We start from the raw sequence: 16,262 nt of genomic DNA, 5'->3' as shown, positions 1-16,262 counted from the left end.
GTCGCCAGAAGACCCACCAGACGTCCCATTTTGACAGGAAACCACCGTCAAGCACCGTTTTTGCGTCGTCATGGCCCAGGCATTGCCTTTCAACATGACAACGCCCGGCCTCAAATTGCTCGACTTGTTCAGGATTCTCTTCAACAAAACAATGTGAATGTCATCCCCTGGCTGGCTCGCTCCCCTGATCTCTCACCAATCGAGCACATGTGGGGTGAGATGGATCGGCGCCTTTGACGTCAACCACGTGTTCCACAGACAACCCAGGAACTTCGAAACATGCTCCAGCAGATATGGACAGATATCCCACAGGACTTTGTGCGACGCCTGGTCAATTCCATGAGACGAAGATGTGTTGCTTGCATCGCAACCAGAGGTGGACACACACGCGATTGATTTGTAAATTGACATTTTGGCATTTTCATGGTTTTTTTTATGAAATCACGCATTTCCTGAAGTCAGTGTGGCAAATTAAACCATTTGAACACTTACAGGAGTCTTTTTGTCTGTTGCAAACCGAAATTGTTTCAGATTTGGTAAAAAAACATAACTTTGCATTAAATCTTATTCAATGTCACAGGAGCTTTTGTTGTTTAGTATATTTATCCTATCTTACACTATGATTGATTGATTGATTGATTGATTTTTAGAAAGTTTTAAAGGTGTTCGGGCAACTAGGCCCATTTACACCTTGCCCATAATAAAGGTTTGCTAAGTACCTAGATAGTTCATAGAGTAGTGAAACTGCCACACGCTTTAAAAGCACCACACACTACCTTAAGATTGGCTGACATATTCAACAGAGACCTATGGTCATCATAGATAGCAATATCATTATTATAGACATTAAAAATGGAGACTGATTTTGTATCCTTCTAATGAATAATGACTTCATTCCCTTGTAATTGGGATGGTGGAACCTTATTTCACTAAACGACAGTGAGTGAGTTTAGCACTACCACCTGTAAAACCAAACTGACGATCTTTACGTAGGCAGACATAACCTTCCCAACGGAATTGCTGGTTAGGAGTTAAGAATGTCTCCCGAAGACAAAACATCTGGCTTTGGGTCAAGACTTAATACAAACTTTAAATCCTGGACCGTTAGCACTGAGTGATCTCGCATCAAGAGATCCATAAGAAGGATGGATTAAGACTTCCATTGTTGACCCTTAACCATGCTCGTCAGATCATCAGGGGACAATCTTAACCCCAAAAGGGACTGGGCAGCTGACGCTATCATCTGAAGACCATCAGACTTGAATGCACGAGTAGAGCCAAGATTAGCAACTATACAAATAACAAAGTTGAGAAAGTCAACAGGAGAGACATTGTTAAATAGAGGTTTGCAAGATGATTCAGGCATGATGTCAACAACAGGATCAGTCTGACATTCAACTTCAAGAGTCTCAGTCTGAGTACTAGCAGTCACCATGACTGGAGAAGACACAACATCAGAAATTGTAACAACCTGAGACAGTGGTTTAGCTGCAGGAGGTGGCTTAGGGACTGCTGGAACCTGAGCGACATCAAAATCTCCACGCACCTGTCGAACAGCCTGAGAATAAGACAACTTACCCTCCACTCGGACTTTCTGAATCTGGACAGCTTCCTGGTATTTAATGCAACCTTTATATGCCGCAGAGTGTGCACCACCACAGTTCTTACATTTAAGGGAACTTTCATTGCACTCCTCGTATTTGTGCTTCCCTTCACATTTAGCGCACACATGATGAGTGCTTCTACACTTAGCAGAGACATGCCCAAAGGACTGACACTTGAAGCATCGAAGAGCAGGAGGAACATATATCCGGATTGGAAATCTCTGGAAGAAAATGACAACATGATCTGGTAAAGACTGGCCAGTAAAGGTAAGAAGAACAGATTTGGTGGGAACTTTATCAGGCCCACGAGTCAGACGCACAGCAGAGCACATTAGAGGTAACACAGGTTTCAACTCGTCCTCAATTTCATTCATCTCAATATCCAGATCAATACCATAGATGACTCCACGTGTTCTCATTAAGGATTCAGGCTCATGAGGGGTGACAAAATGTTCATCAAGTTCTGTGACTTGCAAAAGTGTTTTGGCAGCCTCAACGGTTTTTGCAGTGACACTAACATCTCCCCTGGCCATCCGCTTAACACTGACTATTTCTGTAGTGATCTTAGCCAAGGCTCTAGCCAAAGCACGCTGTGTCATAAGTTGACAGAGGGTCGTTGAACCATCATCATATTCATCTACATTGGCTTTGAAGATAACAGTGGTTGATTTGACCCGCGCTGGCTCATCAAAGACAAAAGTGAGATCAGACCTTGCAGTAGGAGAAACAGTATTTGGTTGCTTGGCAACACAGGCTTTTTTAGAAGTACCATCTGGAATACGGCCGATTCGCTTCCTCCCTGAAGCCACCACTTTAAATCATTCCTCACATTCCATTCTGTTGTCAGCCATTGCCGAGGACAATCCCCAACAACTGACTGTAACAATCAGCAAACACCAAATAGAAATTAAAAGGTTGAATGCACTCTAACACTAGAGAAATCAAAAGCCAAAAGAACCAAAGAGGAAGTATCATAAACAATCAAGGGTGTTGTATAACACTAGACAAGTTGCTGAGAAGCAAAAGACGTCCGAACTCGACGGCAGTCAAGACCGAACTCCTCTATGCATTTCTCATTCTTCTTTGGATCCTAAGTTGAAACAAAGGTTTCCAGCTTCTAAGAAACAATTCACCCGAACACACATAGCATCGCCATGGTCGCCTCCAATCTATCTGGGTCATGCACACTTTTCATGCCAATCGACCTACACCTGCTAAACACTGATTTCCCCAGCCAACTCATTCTCTAGTGAGTGAGTGAGTGAGTTGTGTTATATCACGGCGTGTCAGCTTAATGTGGGGGGAAAGCCCGAAGTGATGCAGGTCACAGACGTTTACCACTTCGGTGAAACCCATGAGCACGGGTATGGTGCTGACAAACCTAGAAACATAATCGGGGCGAAACGGGAGTCGAACCCACAATCATAGCTTTCTGGTGTGCCCAAGGGACGCAACTCTGCACAGCGATCTCTTTCTAGAGCTAATAGGCTAGAGAAATGTTGATGCGGGCATACAGTAACTGAGATAGAATAGTATTATAATTACACAATTTATTGTAAAATTTACAAAATTTTAACTTTTCCTTTCTCACACTTTGCATTTATCCCACAGTTGGAAGGTGGGGCTCAAATCCTTAGCCTATAAAGGCAACAGCCGTTTTATAATTATACAATTTATTGTAAAATTTACAAAATTTAAACTTTTCCTTTCTTACACTATGCATTTATCCCCACAGTTGGAAGGTAGAGCTCAAATCCTTAGCCTATAAAGGCAACAGCCGTTTTATAATTATACAATTTATTGTAAAATTTACAAAATTTAAACTTTTCCTTTCTCACACTATGCATTCATCCCACGGTTGGAAGGTGGAGCTCAAATCCTTAGCCTATAAAGGCAACAGCCGTAGAATATGCATGAGGAAGCTGGAGCTAAACAGCGATACAGAACCATATTAAGTAACACTGTCTGGTGTCATAACACAAAGCTTCGTTGACTGGGATGAAACACTCCAAAAGAGTCTTGTGACCCTGACACGTGAACAGAGGAACACACATGAAGTCGGGCACACTATGTGTAACGTGTTCATATATGTTCATATATGTAACTGAGCGTAATTGTCAAGCCAGACAATACAATGTACGACTTATATTCGATACAGAAATGGTATCCGGCCAATTGAGTGAGTGAGTGAGTGTGTTTGGTTTTACGCAATATTCCAGCAATATCATGGCGGGGGACACCAGAAATGGGCTTCACACATTGTACCCATGTCGGGATTCGAACCCGGGCCTTCGGCGTGACGAGCGAACGCTTTAACCACTAGGCTACCTGACTGCCCCTCCGGCCAACTGACTCTACAAGACGGGTAGCCTATCACTATCTCCTATGGACGATAGGACAAACCAGCTTGGCATCTCTTTCAACGCTTCATCAAAACACTCAATTACGCCTCAGGGATTGCATCAATAGGTTAAGACGAGAAGAGGAACAATCGACGACATTCACAAATGGATCGTCGACCCAATACATAAAACAACACATGCCCAAAGCAGAGGTGAGTGAAAAAGAGGTTCCTGACGGCGACTTCCAGATCCTCCAATCGATTATTCAGTGTGGGAAAAACCCGAAAAATCATTACAAACTAAGAATCGGGCCAAGGTTTATTATATCTAGAGAGTGACGTAGTACAAGGAACTGGATCGGACAAGGATGCGCAGATGTGTCCTGGACACTTGTTGTGCGAGATCCAATGGCACAAATTGACGCAGACCTTGGACGTCAGTCACAGATGTCTGGGAGATAGTGGGATGCGAAAATCGTATCAGGTTTACAGAAACATCCTTCCATAATTGCAGCTAAAGTACAATTACTATACTCACACGTAAAAGAAACGCAAGTCGAGTATGCAGTATACATGTTATTTATTTTCAACAGTAAAGACAAGAAATACTAATAGGACAAGATTGACAAAAATTTGACTGAAGACAGTTTAATGGATTAAAAGGCAGATGACATAATTATTTTTTTCAAATGTTAAGGGCTTACACAGTTTCGGGTCAAAACTCAAATTGTCAGTCAATACCTGGTGTGACCAACATTAGCATTGATAACTGCCACACATCTCCTGTACAATGGGTGGTTCAGACGATTTGTAAAGGCCCTAGGGATCCTCCTGCACACATCCAGAGCAGCTGTGCGTAGTTTATCGGCAGTTGTAGGGACAGGGCGCACATTGTGCAGACGCCTTTGAACCACATCCCACAAATGTTTGATGGGGTTCAGATCTGGCCACGGTAGAACACGGATGTAGTGTTGTTGCAGAAAGGCCATGAGAGTTCTGGCACCATGGGGACGAGCGTCGTCCTGCTGGAAAATGTGTTGTTGATGTTGTGCAAAAAATGGAACAACGTGGGGTCTGATCACTTGGTCGATATACCGCTGAGCAGTGACACCGTGTCCCCGACCTTGACCAATATTCAGAAAGCACATGGGTCCAAGTCTCGCATTAAGTCCAATCCCTGCCCATATCATGACGCTAGGTCCACCCCATGGATCCCTTTCCACAACGTTTCTGTCAGCGAAACGATCACCTCGACGCCGCCAAATTCTGACTCTTCCATCTGCATGGGAGACACAAAAGAGATTTTCATCAGAGAAGAAGAGATGCCTCCACTCACGATGACGCCATTTGCGACGACCCTGTGCCCACTGAAGTCGTGCTTGTCGATGCCGTGATTGGAGAACAGGACGACGTGCTGGTCGTCGACATCTGAGGTTGTTGGAACGGAGACGTCGGATCAGTGTCCCGGCTATAGTGTCGATTATGTGTTCCTAGGTTTTGTCGAGCACCGTCACTTGCAGTTAGGAATGGAGGTCGCTGGTGTTGACAGGAAATCTGCCGATCTTGTCGAGGTGTGGCGACCCTAGGAAGACCGCTCCAAGGAAGATCATCTGTGGTCTGTGTTGCATTGTATCGATGCAGGAGACGGTAAATTGTGGTTATGTTAACGTTGAAATGACGGGCAACATCTTGCAACCAAAAATATTGATTCCACCATCAGGCTTCACTACATGCTAAAACTCATATCAGTTTATAGTTCCGTGTTTGTTACCTATTTGCTTAAAACCACTAGCGTTTCTTTTGCATGTGAGTATATATCAATCTATAGTAGAGGCGACAGCGCGAGATTCATGATGGGTTGGAAAACCTTTCCCATGAAAAGTACATTCGAAGAGAACTCTGTTGACGTTTTATGCTTGAACCTCACTCAATCAAAAAGCCGTTGCGAGTTCCAGATGAAAGTGGTTCGTTATCAGCCAAAGTTATAAGATGAAATATGATGTTAAGATCACAGGTGAGTGGTCGAAACTAGTCCGCCAACTTGTAAGATCAAATAATGATTGCAGTTCAGCAACCATAGTGAGTGAGTGAGTATCTGCACATGTTATCCCGTAGAGTGAGTGAGTGAGTATGGTTTTACGCCGCTTTTAGCAATATTCCAGCAATATCACGGCGAGGGACACCAGAAATGGGCTTCACACATTGTACCCACGTCGGGAATCGACCCCGGGTCTTCGGCATGACGAGAGAACGCTTTAACCACTAGGCTACCCGACCGCCCCTTCAGCAACCATAGACACTTTTGATCCCGTTGCGGTAGTGATGACAGAAGTGATTGTAGCAAGATACCGTGGCAATCTGAGATGATGGAGGTATTCAGCAATTTGTTGTAGAGAAGCAGTAGTGAGTGTAAAAACATTAGGCTTCAAAAGCCTTCAACTCAATGACGTACAGTGACTTGGTTGACGATCTACGAGACTCGGAAATGGTCTTGCCTACCTTTCCTAAAGAAAACCCTTTGCAACAAGGGATTTCTGTAAATGCGCCAGACGCACAGATTGAGGGTTTTGGGCGACGATTGGAGCCCCTGATAGTGAGGTGAAGAAGATAGCCTCTCAGAGGTAGATGATGAAACCTTCTGTCAGGGAGTTGTATGAGCGTGGCGATCCAAGTCCTTGTTGGCCAATGACGTGCGATCAGAAGCAGTGTGAGGTGACTGGCGGACCTTATCTTCTGCAGGTTCTGAGGTAGGACGGGGGAAAAGGTGTATAGGTATGTATAACGTATAGGCCCTCCCACGAGATTGCTAACATGCCGTGGTCCCAAGCCAGAGGATCGGGGATGGGAGATGTGAACCGGGAGAGCTGAGTGTTGAAGCTGGTTTGCGAAAAGATCGCCTTTGGGTCATGGATTTTTTTGTAGCAAAATCCAGATCATTGGATGTAGACACCATTCTGTGGGAGATGGTTTGTCGGGTTGACACAAGGAGTTGGCTGTGACATTGGAGACGCTGAGGATGTGTCTTGCTCTAACTTGAATGCTGACTGAGTTGATCAGTTGAAATAAGTCAAGTGCCAGAGAGAGTTGTGACATTGACTTGGTGGAGCCAATCTTGTTTATGTACCGGATGGCGGATAGGTTGTCAGGCTGGATCATCAGATTGGGGGCACGAAGAAGCGTCACCCAATGTGACACCGCCAATATCACTGCTTTGAATTTTGTAGTTCCTGACAATGAGCTTTCCAACCCACAGTTGAGGCATCGACGAAGAGATGCAGAGGTGGGATAAACGGCCATAATTTTTATGTTGGCCTGAATGCAGTCATTGATATATGATTCAAAGACGATGCCTCGAAATCATGTGTGCAGCACGTGTAGGTCAATCAATATGAAAAGCGTGCATTACCCAGATTGATGGGTAATGCACCATCAGTACCATGGTGATGATAAGTGTGTTCGAGAGAAATAGAGATGCTAGCATTAATACTGGGCTCCAAGCGATACCTGTACGCAATGGAATACCAGGTGTTCAATTTGACATACACAGAAGTCCATTTGGGAGGTCCACCAGTTGACTGCCAAAAACAAATGCACTGAACTGAAATTCTCCATGGCTTTAGTGAGTGAGTGACTATGGTTTTACGCCGCTTTTAGCAATATTCCAGAGAAAATGGGCTTCACACATTGTAGCAACATGGCTTTAGCTCACTTAGCATTCAGACATTTATGTCAGTTTGGTCCTGAAATAGTTAGCGATCTTTGAGTTATGCACCCCATACTACTCTGTGGCAGAGTAATGGTTTGAAGTTTAAAGAAACATATCCCCACAACAGAAGACTTTCAAGATTCCACATGGTTCTTGTGTCAATGGAAGGGTGGATGTAAACAGCACGAGCATCAATGTAAGGCCAGTTTGAAGCATAAATATTTTTTAAAACTATTTTCGGGGATTGTATTTTTTTTCAATCCGAGCTGCAGAGCTGAATAAGAAGAAATACAGTGGAATCTGTCCAATTCGGACTTGGTAAAAAGGTCTGGTACAAGAAGTTTTATCGAAGACAAAACAAAAAGCAATATGATATTGGAGACAGTCTGCTTACTGATGATCTCATTAAGCTGAGCTTCACATAACAGGTGAGTAAATTCTACTTAACTAAGCGGACAACAAAGTGTTAAGATCAATAGGATTACATTCTGGATTATTGTTGTTTAGCCTGACAATCACTGAGCTTACTTCAAAGAGAGAGAACATTCGGTTTGGTTGTTGGGACCATAATTTTAGTTCGAAGTCTGAAGTGTAAAAAGTCTGAATTAGGGACTTGTAGGTCAGTTTGAGTAATGATAAATTATTAAGGAACTGAGGGGACTGGAGAAAAAGTCTGGTTTTCACCGAAATCCGAATTTGAGATTCCAATTTGGATAAGTTCAACTGTATTTGATGAAAACACAGTACATAACAACGAAGTTGGACACTTTCTTTATTGATTTTTCAATTTATCTACAAGTGATTCTTCAATATTATTTACATAATAAACACAAATTTACACTAGAGGCAGTTCATCCCCATAATCACATAATTCTCGTATTTACAATTATCTGTACATTTGAACACAATCAATAAAATGATTATTATATTACAATATCAAAGGGTATTCTTTCTCACAATAAATGTCAGTTTCAGTCTTTTACGTTTTGCTAAAATTAAACCCTGAAAATGTGTTAGACAGAGTCCACATCATTCAGGCAGCACAGCCCAGCAGAGACTGCAACCGATCATCTGTGCATCAAAGACACTACACAAGAACTACAATGAACTTTTGTATCCTTCAGAATGCTTGGAAGGAGAAAAACAGTTATCAGTTTAATTCGATTGTCTTCACCTATTTATTCAGGAAAGAAAGACCAGAGGATCTGTTAACTCCCAGTAATGCTAGTCATTTTATGCTAAGCAGCTAGCTCTTTCCCCAATACCCAAATACATTAGTAACCATGGTAACACAAGATAAGTAGCACCTAAAATGTAAATAAAATTTCAATACACTCAACAAATCTAAAGGAAATGACAGTACATACATTGAGAGTGATTAGTCTATAGATTAACCAAAACTTAACAATACATAAAATGGTATTTTGAAGCAACAAATCATTGACAATCAACTATAGTGCCAGGTCAGGAAGACTAAATTATGTCAATAATGTAACAAATAACGATTGGCCTGGGACCACAACATAACTCAACATAATAACAGAACCACAGTTAGACAGAACCATTCATTCCTAGCAAGCAATTGTACTGCTTAATACAGTAAGACCATGAGGTTAGCATGCATGTGGCTAGACATCTGGGATTATCAAGTGTGTTCTCCTGGACTCATACGCTAAGGCGTAAAAAAATAAAAGAATTGGGTCTCAGGCAATGGCTTTTGAAAATATAGTGCAGGCGTTGTTGGTTTTTTTTGTGTTTTTTTTTTTTTGGGGGGGGGGAAGTTGTTCAAGCTAGTATGTAACCAAATTTTTGTTAGAATAATTTGTTGTTCTCATGTATTGTAGCATTTGCCGGGGTTGTGTGTTCAAGATGTGGAATATTTAAAGATTTATTCCTTTTTTTTTTAAATGGAAATTTAAACGTGTGGACGATTTTATGATGATGTGGGTGGTGCCTGAGAACCAAGCATATTTTTTTTTTTAGCCTAACATAGCTTTTCTTTTCTTGTCCAGGGTATTCATCCCAATAGAATGGAGACATACACACGAGGATGGACAGCTTGACAGTAGTTTCAGTATTATGCAATCCACCACAATCCTCTACTATACAACACGATTCAGCACTAATCAAAGGTGTCAATGACGACATTGTTAATATCACAGTTTGTGTCATGACACGTCTTCGCTGAAGGCTTCCATAACTGACAGAAAACATCAACGTCAAACATCTTCACATGTCAGTTCTGTTTTCATGTACTTCATACATGCTATCTCTCCTCCCAAGTACATATGATTGCCAGGGCAGATCAAATCCCTGCAACTGTGTTGAAAATCTCCAGGAACTATGGCCTGAGAGTGATGGTAGGGAACCAATGCAGCCATCTGACTACATGGAGTCAGGCTCTATTGTCATCATCAGTGTTATGTCATATTAAGAACAAAAAGGTCCATCCTACCCGGTACTAAACAAATCAAACAAATAAGGATGAACTGGAAATTGACAGCACAGCCTGATGCAAGTTCACAAATGTCTTAAAAACAGCCATTACCTTGCTGTGTACAGTTCTCACATCTTTATACTAAAGCAGTGTGAAAGTTGGAAATGCCATAACTATGTTTATGAGGTATATGTGTGAAGAAAGTAAAGCTGTTTCTGTGATCTGAGACCAGGGAATCTAGTCAGGGACAAAGTTGCATCTCTGAGTCTTGGGTAAGTGAATTTAAAAAAAACTCATCAGCGCTAAGGTAACCGTAAGTTCCATACTTTAACATAGGCTTACAATTGTTGTAGCGCTAAGGAAACTGTAACTTCCATTCTTTAACATAGTCTTACAATTGTTGTAGCGCTAAGGTTACCTTAACTTCCACACTTTAAGATAGGCTTACAATTGTTGTTGCGCTAAGGTAACTGTAACTTCCATACATTAACATAGACTTACAATTGTTGTAGCTCTAAGGAAACCTTAACTTCCATACATTAACATAGGCTTACAATTGTTGTAGCACTAAGGTTACCTTAACTTCCATACTTTAATAAAGGCTTACAATTGTTGTAGCGCTAAGGTAACTGTAAGTTCAATACATTAACATAGGCTTACAATTGTTGTAGCTCTAAGGTAACTGTAACTTCCATACTTTAACATAGGCTTACAATTGTTGTAGCGTTAAGGTTACCTTAACTTCCATACTTTAATAAAGGCTTACAATTGTTGAGGCGCTAAGATCGCTTTGTGGAGCGGGGACCAGGGGAGGGATTCTAGCCAGGGGTAAGGAGATCACCAAAGTTGTATCTGTGCATCCTGCAAAGGACACAGTAACATGAAAAAAGAAACAAAAAACACAATCATCACAGTTGTACAGATGTTATCTACAGTCAGGGATATGTATGGTTAATCTACAAAGAAGTGATATGGTCCTGATCCGTGTCCAACTAGTTTCCCTGACTACAACGTCTACATGGATCATCTACAGGTAGTAATAGGTCTAGTGGGATACTACAAGAATGTCTCTCGCTCTCACATGCACACACACTGGGATGGCACCCGTGAAACAATGAATATGTACACGCTTGACAACTATCACAAAATGATGAGATCACCATCTACCAACCATTCTAGGATTTCTCAAAGCACTGTCAACACAGCCATAGCCTAGGTATTGTGTAACACTTCCACACCTGTCAACAGTCATATGTTCTGTGTAACACTTCCACACCTGTCAACAGCCATGTTCTGTGAAACACTTCCACACCTGTCAACAGCCATGTTCTGTGTAACACTTCCACACCTGTCAACAGCCATGTTCTGTGTAACACTTCCACACCTGTCAACAGCCGCATGTCCTGTGTAACACTTCCACACCTGTCAACAGCCATATGTCCTGTGTAACACTTCCACATCTGTCAACAGCCATATGTTCTGTGTAACACTTCCACACCTGTCAACAGCCATATGTTCTGTGAAACACTTCCACACCTGTCAACAGCCACATGTTCTGTGTAACACTTCAATGCCTGTCAACAGCCATGTTCTGTGTAACACTTCCACACCTGTCAACAGCCATGTTCTGTGTAACACTTCCACACCTGTCAACAGCCACATGTTCTGTGTAACACTTCCACACCTGTCAACAGCCACATGTCCTGTGAAACACTTCCACACCCGTCAACAGTCATATGTTCTGTGTAACACTTCCACACCTGTCAACAGCCATATGTTCTGTGAAACACTTCCACACCTGTCAACAGCCACATGTTCTGTGTAACACTTCAATGCCTGTCAACAGCCATGTTCTGTGTAACACATCCACACCTGTCAACAGCCATGTTCTGTGTAACACATCCACACCTGTCAACAGTCATATGTTCTGTGTAACACATCCACACCTGTCAACAGCCATGTTCTGTGTAACACATCCACACCTGTCAACAGTCATATGTTCTGTGTAACACATCCACACCTGTCAACAGCCATGTTCTGTGTAACACTTCCACACCTGTCAACAGCCACATGTTCTGTGTAACACATCCACACCTGTCAACAGCCACATGTCCTGTGTAACACTTCCACACCTGTCAACAGCCATGTTCTCTGTAACAATTCCACACCTGTCAACAGCCATGTTCTGTGTAACACTTCCACACCTGTCAACAGCCACATGTCCTGTGAAACACTTCCACACCTGTCAACAGCCACATGTTCTGTGTAACACTTCCACACCTGTCAACAGCCACATGTTCTGTGTAACACTTCAATGCCTGTCAACAGCCACATGTTCTGTGTAACACTTCCACACCTGTCAACAGCCACATGTTCTGTGTAACACTTCAATGCCTGTCAACAGCCATGTTCTGTGTAACACATCCACACCTGTCAACAGCCATGTTCTGTGTAACACTTCCACACCTGTCAACAGTCATATGTTCTGTGAAACACTTCCACACCTGTCAACAGCCACATGTTCTGTGTAACACTTCCACACCTGTCAACAGCCATGTTCTGTGTAACACTTCCACACCTGTCAACAGTCATATGTCCTGTGTAACACTTCCACACCTGTCAACAGCCACATGTTCTGTGTAACACTTCCACACCTGTCAACAGTCATATGTTCTGTGAAACACTTCCACACCTGTCAACAGCCACATGTTCTGTGTAACACTTCCACACCTGTCAACAGCCATATGTCCTGTGAAACACTTCAATGCCTGTCAACAGCCACATGTTCTGTGTAACACTTCCACACCTGTCAACAGCCACATGTTCTGTGTAACACTTCAATGTCTGTTAACAGCCATGTTCTGTGTAACACTTCCACACCTGTCAACAGCCGCATGTCCTGTGTAACACTTCCACACCTGTCAACAGCCGCATGTCCTGTTAAACACTTCCACACCTGTCAACAGCCATATGTCCTGTGTAACACTTCCACATCTGTCAACAGCCATATGTTCTGTATAACACTTCCACACCTGTCAACAGCCACATGTTCTGTGTAACACTTCAATGCCTGTCAACAGCCATGTTCTGTGTAACACATCCACACCTGTCAACAGCCACATGTTCTGTGTAACACTTCAATGCCTGTCAACAGCCATGTTCTGTGTAACACATCCACACCTGTCAACAGCCATGTTCTGTGTAACACTTCCACACCTGTCAACAGCCATATGTTCTGTGTAACACTTCCACACCTGTCAACAGCCACATGTTCTGTGTAACACTTCCACACCTGTCAACAGCCATATGTCCTGTGAAACACTTCCACACCTGTCAACAGCCATATGTCCTGTGTAACACTTCCACACTTGTCAACAGCCATATGTCCTGTGTAACACTTCAATGCCTGTCAACAGCCATGTTCTGTGTAACAATTCCACACCTGTCAACAGCCATATGTTCTGTGTAACACATCCACACCTGTCAACAGCCATGTTCTGTGTAACACTTCCACACCTGTCAACAGCCACATGTCCTGTGAAACACTTCCACACCTGTCAACAGCCATATGTTCTGTGTAACACATCCACACCTGTCAACAGCCATGTTCTGTGTAACAATTCCACACCTGTCAACAGTCATATGTACTGTGTAACACTTCCACACCTGTCAACAGCCACATGTTCTGTGTAACACTTCCACACCTGTCAACAGCCACATGTTCTGTGTAACACTTCAATGCCTGTCAACAGCCACATGTTCTGTGTAACTCTTCCACACGTGTCAACAGCCATATGTTCTGTGTAACAATTCCGTACCTGTCAACAGCCATGTTCTGTGTAACACTTCCACACCTGTCAACAGCCATGTTCTGTGTAACACTTCCACACCTGTCAACAGCCACATGTCCTGTGTAACACATCCACACCTGTCAACAGCCACATGTTCTGTGAAACACTTCCACACCTGTCAACAGCCACATGTTCTGTGTAACACTTCCACACCTGTCAACAGTCATATGTCCTGTGAAACACTTCCACACCTGTCAACAGCCACATGTTCTGTGTAACACTTCCACACCTGTCAACAGCCACATGTCCTGTGTAACACTTCCACACCTGTCAACAGCCATATGTTCTTTGTAACACTTCCACACCTGTCAACAGCCACATGTTCTTTGTAACACTTCCACACCTGTCAACAGCCATATGTCCTGTGTAACACTTCCACACCTGTCAACAGCCATATGTTCTGTATAACACTTCCACACCTGTCAACAGTCATATGTCCTGTGTAACACTTCCACACCTGTCAACAGTCATATGTACTGTGTAACACTTCCACACCTGTCAACAGTCATATGTACTGTGTAACACTTCCACACCTGTCAACAGTCATATGTCCTGTGTAACACTTCCACACCTGTCAACAGTCATATGTACTGTGTAACACTTCCACACCTGTCAACAGCCACATGTCCTGTGTAACACTTCCACACCTGTCAACAGCCATATGTTCTTTGTAACACTTCCACACCTGTCAACAGCCACATGTTCTTTGTAACACTTCCACACCTTTCAACAGCCATATGTCCTGTGTAACACTTCCACACCTGTCAACAGCCATATGTTCTGTATAACACTTCCACACCTGTCAACAGTCATGTTCTGTGTAACACTTCCACACCTGTCAACAGCCATATGTTCTGTATAACACTTCCACACCTGTCAACAGCCATGTTCTGTGTAACACTTCCACACCTGTCAACAGCCATATGTTCTGTGTAACACTTCCACACCTGCCAACAGCCATGTTCTGTGTAACACTTCCACACCTGTCAACAGCCATATGTTCTGTGTAACACTTCCACACCTGCCAACAGCCATGTTCTGTGTAACACTTCCACACCTGTCAACAGCCATGTTCTGTGTAACACATCCACACCTGTCAACAGCCATGTTCTGTGAAACACTTCCACACCTGTCAACAGCCATATGTTCTGTGTAACACTTCCACACCTGTCAACAGCCATGTTCTGTGTAACACTTCCACAACTGTCAACAGCCATGTTCTGTGTAACACATCCACACCTGTCAACAGCCATGTTCTGTGAAACACTTCCACACCTGTCAACAGCCACATGTTCTGTGTAACACTTCCACACCTGTCAACAGCCACATGTCCTGTGTAACACTTCCACACCTGTCAACAGCCATATGTCCTGTGAAACACTTCCACACCTGTCAACAGCCATGTTCTGTGTAACACATCCACACCTGTCAACAGCCATGTTCTGTGAAACACTTCCACACCTGTCAACAGCCATGTTCTGTGTAACACATCCACACCTGTCAACAGCCACATGTCCTGTGAAACACTTCCACACCTGTCAACAGCCACATGTTCTGTGTAACACTTCCACACCTGTCAACAGCCACATGTTCTGTGTAACACTTCCACACCTGTCAACAGCCACATGTTCTGTGTAACACTTCCACACCTGTCAACAGCCACATGTCCTGTGAAACACTTCCACACCTGTCAACAGCCACATGTTCTGTGTAACACTTCCACACCTGTCAACAGCCATATGTTCTGTGAAACACATCCACACCTGTCAACAGCCACATGTCCTGTGAAACACTTCCACACCTGTCAACAGCCATATGTCCTGTGTAACACTTCCACACCTGTCAACAGCCGCATGTCCTGTGTAACACTTCCACACCCGTCAACAGTCATATGTTCTGTGAAACACTTCCACACCTGTCAACAGCCATGTTCTGTGTAACACTTCCACACCTGTCAACAGCCATGTTCTGTGTAACACTTCCACACCTGTCAACAGCCACATGTCCTGTGAAACACTTCCACACCTGTCAACAGCCACATGTTCTGTGTAACACTTGCACACCTGTCAACAGCCACATGTCCTGTGTAACACTTGCACACCTGTCAACAGCCATGTTCTGTGTAACACTTCCACACCTGTCAACAGCCATATGTCCTGTGTAACACTTCCACACCTGTCAACAGCCATATGTCCTGTGTAACACTTCCACACCTGTCAACAGCCACATGTCCTGTGAAACACTTCCACACCTGTCAACAGCCACATGTTCTGTGAAACACTTCCACACCTGTCAACAGCCACATGTCCTGTGTAACACTTCC

At 43.3% G+C, this 16,262-nt stretch overlaps 1 long non-coding RNA gene across 1 annotated transcript; it reads right to left on the bottom strand.

Moving 5' to 3' along the window:
* Positions 1-12,767: 12,767 nt before the first annotated feature.
* Positions 12,768-14,133, bottom strand: LOC125378075. The gene is made up of 2 exons (XR_007220004.1): positions 13,755-14,133; positions 12,768-13,380 (listed from the first exon to the last, which is right to left on the bottom strand). It is a non-coding gene; the product is annotated as an uncharacterized LOC125378075 (long non-coding RNA).
* Between the last annotated feature and the right edge of the window lie 2,129 nt (positions 14,134-16,262).

Source organism: Haliotis rufescens, unplaced genomic scaffold (genome assembly GCF_023055435.1).
Source record: "Haliotis rufescens isolate VD_foot unplaced genomic scaffold, xgHalRufe1.0.p SCAF_11, whole genome shotgun sequence".
Lineage (NCBI taxonomy): Eukaryota > Metazoa > Mollusca > Gastropoda > Lepetellida > Haliotidae > Haliotis > Haliotis rufescens.
Note: the sequence above shows the minus strand (reverse complement) of the source record. Positions and strands in the feature narration are given on the sequence as shown.